The 5,658-nt window shown below is 41.9% G+C and overlaps 1 pseudogene; it reads right to left on the minus strand.

Annotated features, from left to right (window-relative positions):
• Window positions 1-253: 253 nt before the first annotated feature.
• Window positions 254-1,882, minus strand: LOC102820123 (annotated as a pseudogene).
• Window positions 1,883-5,658: the final 3,776 nt, after the last annotated feature.

Here is a 5,658-nt window from a genome sequence, read left to right on the forward strand (position 1 = left end):
TTTCCCAGCCTCAGTAAAAACCCCCATGTTAGCCACCCACAGAATAGTTAGCAAAGACTAAAAAGCAGCAAAGCTTCCTAAGTGACAGATGCTTGGTTCATTGACAGAGGATCCCCTTCCTGGAGAAGATCCCTTTGGTTCACTCAGTCTCAGCACCAGTTCAATGTTCCAGCCCTCTGGACCAGTTGAGCATCTGGCTGACTGGGAGGTACACAACCTATTCCTTCAAAACATCTTTGAGTACATCTAAGACCTAATGCTCCTTCTGTTCTTGTAGCGTTTGCCAATGCATGCCCTGTTTCAGCCTGTAGAGTTTATCTGCAAAGACAAGGTGGAACCAGCCTGGTTCCTTACACATATAGGACTTGCCACGGGACACCAACACCTTGTTATCCATGAAGCAACGATGAAGGGCTTGCTCTTCTTCAAATGTACATGAGTACAGGTATTTTTTCAAGTTCATCCAGATGTAGAGGCCAGAGTTACGATTGAGAAAGGGGATTTCCAAACTTGTCAGCTTGTCTGTGACATCCTTGTGAGCTTCCTTGTGCCGTGAGCGATAAGCAAGCAGGTATATATTGTTAATCCAACCTCTGTCCTGAAGAAGACTGTATAGCTTGTAATGGAGATAGCCAAACACCCTCATGGCAGTGGCCACTTCCTTGCTTTCAGTGTACAGAGTGCCAAAGTGGAAGCCAGACATGCCAAAATCCTGTCCGATACCCCAGATCACATGAGTCCTGTTGGGGTCAGGCAAGCTTTCCATGCTCAGGACACTGTGGAATGTGGCATTGTGACCACACACAACATGTAAAGCTCATCTATAATCACATGTAGCTTATGCCTCTTGGCAAATTCCAGGTATTCCTTCAGCGAGTCTCAGGAGTAGATGTCACCAGAGGATTCTGAGGGTTGATTAATTAGCACGAGGACTCTGACCTTTTTCCTCTTAAGCTTAGCTTCATACAAACCTTGCTCCAACTTGTCCACAGTGAGCTAGAAAGGTTGGGTGTTCTCCCCAGTGATCTTACTGTCCAGGTGGATGAAAAACAGTTCAACTTTCGCATAAAGGTGGGAGCTGAAGATGAGACCACCATAGAAGGATGTGGGGATCAGGAAGACCTCCCCTACATCACACAGAACCATGGCCAGCGTTGAGAAGATAGAGCCACAGCCATTTAGAATAATCACATTTTCTGGATCAAGGGGAGCAGGTATCTTGCAGTAGTAGGTCAGGAACCTGGCCAATTCTTCCCGTAAGAATGGTTGTCCTTTCCAGTCAGGGTATTGCAGTAAGGCCTCCTCAATGTAGTTCATGTCATTCTGACTTAAGCTTGCAATCATCAAGTCGGTGCAAAGCTTGTTCTCACTGGTACCAAGGTTAACGAAGCCCAAGGTGTTCATATTCTCATGGTATTTGTCTGCTTGGTAGGCATTATAATGTTTGAAGCTGAAGTGATTTAAATCAGACATATCTTTCCCATGATTGGAGAGGTCATGGATGGAAAATTTAGTTTGGGACTTGCTTGACAGGGGAAGTAGCTGGTTAGGTTGCCTGGGTGATTGGTCTCCCTGCCCACCATCGGGCATTACTACTAGTGTCAATGGAGGGTGGAGGCAATTGAAACCCTAGGTCACTCCAGGACCCAGACTGTAGGATGTTGGCCAGCTGACCCATTAAACTGTCCACAAGGTGTTTCTGCTACTGGATGGCCTGAACACACTCCTGTTCCAGGTTCAGCCTCTGCTCTTCCAGCGCCAGATCCTGCTGCCTGTGCCTAGTCAGCTGCAGGAAGTTCTCCTCCATGGTCTGCTGTAAATGCTGCAACATTTCCAACAGCTGGCAGTAGTTGCTCTGGGCTCTGAGGCTTTGACCACTCATCTGTCCACCAGGCCTGGAGAGGATCTCTTTCTGGCAACTCATATCTTGGCATCAGCCTTGACAGCCTGGTTGGCATCCTTGTCTTTGCGTCTACTCATCTCGTCTGCTGTCTAAAATCCTTACGCCTGGTAGAAAACTCTTCCTTGGCCAGCAAGACCTGCAGATGTCTTCCCCCCACCTCCTCTCACTTGGCTGGCTCCTCAGTAATATTTTTTGACTTACTCTTATAGATGTTGTTGTTAGGTGCCATTGAGTCAGAACTGACTCATAACAACCCTACGCACAACAGAACGAAACACTGCCTGGTCCTAGGCCAACCTCACAATTGTTGCCACACTTGAACCCTTAGATGCTGCTATTTTCCCAATCTATCTCGAAAGGGGTCTTCCTCTTTTTCTATGACCCTCCACCTTACCAAAGACCAGCAACTGGTCCTGCCTGACAATATGTCTGAAGTATGAGAGATGAAGTTTGGCCATCCTGGCTTCCAAGGAGCACTCTGGCTGTACTTTTTCCAACATAGATTTGTTGATTCTTTTTGCAACCCATGGCACTTTCAATATTATCCTCCAACACCATAACTCAAATGCATCAATTCTTTTATGGTCTTCCTTATTCACTGTCCAGCTTTTGCATGCATATGAGGTGATTGAAAATACCATGGCTTGGGTCAGGAGCACCTTAGTCCTCAAGCTGACATCTTTGCTCTTCAACACTTTAAAAAGGTCTTATGCAGCAGATTTGCCTAATGCAATATGTCATTTGATGTCTTGACTGCTGCTTCCATGAGTGTTGATAGTTGATCCAAGCCAAATGAAGTATTTGACAACTTCAATCTTTGCTCCATTGATAAGGATGTTGTTTATTGGTCCAGTGGTGAGGGTTTTTGTTTTCTTTACATTGAGATGTAATTCATACTGAAGACTGTGTTATTTGCTTTTCATCAGTAAGTATTTTAAGTCCTCTTCACTTTCAGCAAGCAAGACTGTATCATCTGCACATTACAGGTTGTTAATGAGTCTTCCTCCAATCCTGATACCATGTTTTCCTTCATATAAACCAGCTTCTTGGATTATTTGCTCAGCATACAGGTTGAATAAGTATGGTGAAAGAATACAATGCTGTAGCACACCTTTCTTAATTTAAAAACATTCAGTGTTCCTGTGTTCTGTTTGAACAACTACCTCTCGGTCCATGTACAGATTCCTCATGAGTACAATTACGTGTTCCGGAATACTCATATTTAGCAATGTTGTCCACAGCTTGTCATGATCCACACAACCGAAAGCCTTTGCATAGTCAATAAAGCACAGGTAAACATCTTTCTGGTATTCTCTGCTTTCGTCCAAGATCCATTGGACATCAGCAATAATATCTGTCATTCCATGGCCTCTTCTGATCCGGCTTGAACCTCTGGACGTTCTCTATCAATGTATGCTTTCAGCCATTTCTGTATTACCTTTAGTAAAACTTTACTCACATAGGATATCAAAATATGTTCCGATGATTTCTGTGTTCTCTTGGGTCACCTCTTTGGAATGGGCACAAATACAGATCTCTTCCAATCAGTTGGCCAGATAGTTGTTTCCCAAATTTCTTGCCATAGATGAGTGAGTGCCTCCAGTGCTGTCTCACTTTCTTGAAGGATTTCAATTACAGATAGCTCTGAAAAAAGCATAATGTTCAAGGCAGACTTTAAAAAATTAGCTAAGATAAATTATTGTTTGGTTTTAAGACTATAAAAAGTTATATTTTTGGCTTAAGGCTTAAAGATGATCTTAGGGCAGTAATTTTGGAGGTTCACCCAGCCCCTTTGGCTCCAATATGTATGGAATCCATGAGAATTTGAGATTCGGTTCTGCATTTATCCCCCTTTGATCAAGATTCTTCTATAATGTATTTGATCAAAATTTTCAATAATGGTAGCCAGTCACCTCTAGTCTAGTCTCATGGCAAATGAGACAGTTGTTCATGGAAGCAACTAGTCACATTTTTCATTCCTGATTTTTATTTCTTACTCTCCTTCCTTTGCTACTCCAGGCAAATAGAAACCAATTCTTGTTCCTATTAACTGTATCAAAGATTAAAAAAAAATTTTTTTATTGTGAATTGAATGAAGCCTTACAGGCAACATGATGGGCTTTACATTAAACATATACACTTTGTTTCATCTCAATGGTTACAACTTTCTTTCTTGCAACAATAGTTATCTCACTTCCTCCCTGTGGTTCCTATTTGCATTCCACCTACCTTCCCATACCTTTTCAACTATATCCTCTTAAGAGGATGTTTCCCTTTTGATTTTGAATGATTGACCATTTCATGGTGAGCTACCATACTAGTGTTGTTGTCTCCTACAAACTTATCTACTGCTTAGGTGAAAATTGGGCCACTAGGGTGAGCTCCTTTCCAGACCTGAAGGGTGGTTGAGGGCTATAGTCTCAGGTTTCTCTAGTCACTTTCTGACTATTAAACCTGCTTTTTTTTTAAAAAAAAATTATTATTAATAATTTGGAGTTCTTTTCCATATTATCTCCCACTCTATCTGAGACCCTCTAATTCATGATCCTTTCAGGCAGTGGTAGCCAAGCATCGTCTAATTCTTCTGGTCTCAAAATAATGTAGATTGATATTCACATGCTCCAATAGTCCATTAGACTAATGTATTCCAAGCCTCTTCAATTCTTATCACTTTTCTTTCTTCCACACATGGAGAAACCAATAGCTGCACTTTAGATTGCTGCTCATGAGCTGTCAAGTTCCCAGATGCTTCTCCATCAAGAATGATGTAGAAGTATATTATGCCAATTTTGTCTTTGAGAAGTATGTTATACCTATTGACCATGGTGTCCCCTGAGACTATGGTCCTGAGTCCCCAGGACCATCAACTCATTGCCTTCTTATGCTTGATAATATCTAGGAAGTTTTCATCCTTTTGCCTCTTGTATGCTTCACCACATTCATAGCTGTGTTTGCCTAAAAGGTAAGTACTTTTACAAACTCTTATATATTTGTTGCATATATAAATATGCAAATACCTTACTGTTGCTCCTTTACCCATTCAGTTTATGTCTCAATCCAAGTATCTACTCACAGAATACTGTTGTTCCAAGGTTGTGTATATATCACTGTTGTTGTTGTTGTTATATGCCATCGAGTCGGTTCCAACCCATAGCGATCCTGTATAGGGTTTCCGAGGGTGTAAATCTTTACGGGAGTATATATCACTATTTACCACTATACATTTAGATCATGCATGCTTTCCTGTACCTTCACCTATCTTCACCATTCTTCTGCCACACTCCCTCTTTTTGTTTATTCCCTTCTCCTTTTTTTGATATTGTCCTCCCCATTACCCAAGTTAGCATAAATCTGCCTTCTAGCCAATGAATTACCCTCCCCTCCCTCGGGCTATACCACAAGGTCAGCAGTTCAAAACTACCAGCTGCCCCACAGGAGAAAGATGAGACTTTCTGCTCCTGTAAAGATTTACAGCCTCGGAACCCCTGTACAGGGTTGCTATGGGTCAGACCTGACTCGACGGCTCTTAACAACAACAACAACCCTCAGACCTCAGGTAACAACAAAGAATGCTTCTTTTAGGGTGGAAACATTTTCTTAAGGTTTTACAATAATGGTCTTATGCAATATTTGTCCTTTTGTGACTGACTGATTTACAATCATTTACAATAATAGTCTTATGCAATATTTGTCCTTTTGTGGCTGGCTGACTGATTTAGGGTGGAAACCTTTTCTTAAGCTTTTACAATAATGGT

The sequence above is a fragment of the Chrysochloris asiatica genome, unplaced genomic scaffold (assembly GCF_000296735.1).
Source record: "Chrysochloris asiatica unplaced genomic scaffold, ChrAsi1.0 scaffold00492, whole genome shotgun sequence".
Classification (NCBI taxonomy): Eukaryota; Metazoa; Chordata; class Mammalia; order Afrosoricida; family Chrysochloridae; genus Chrysochloris; species Chrysochloris asiatica.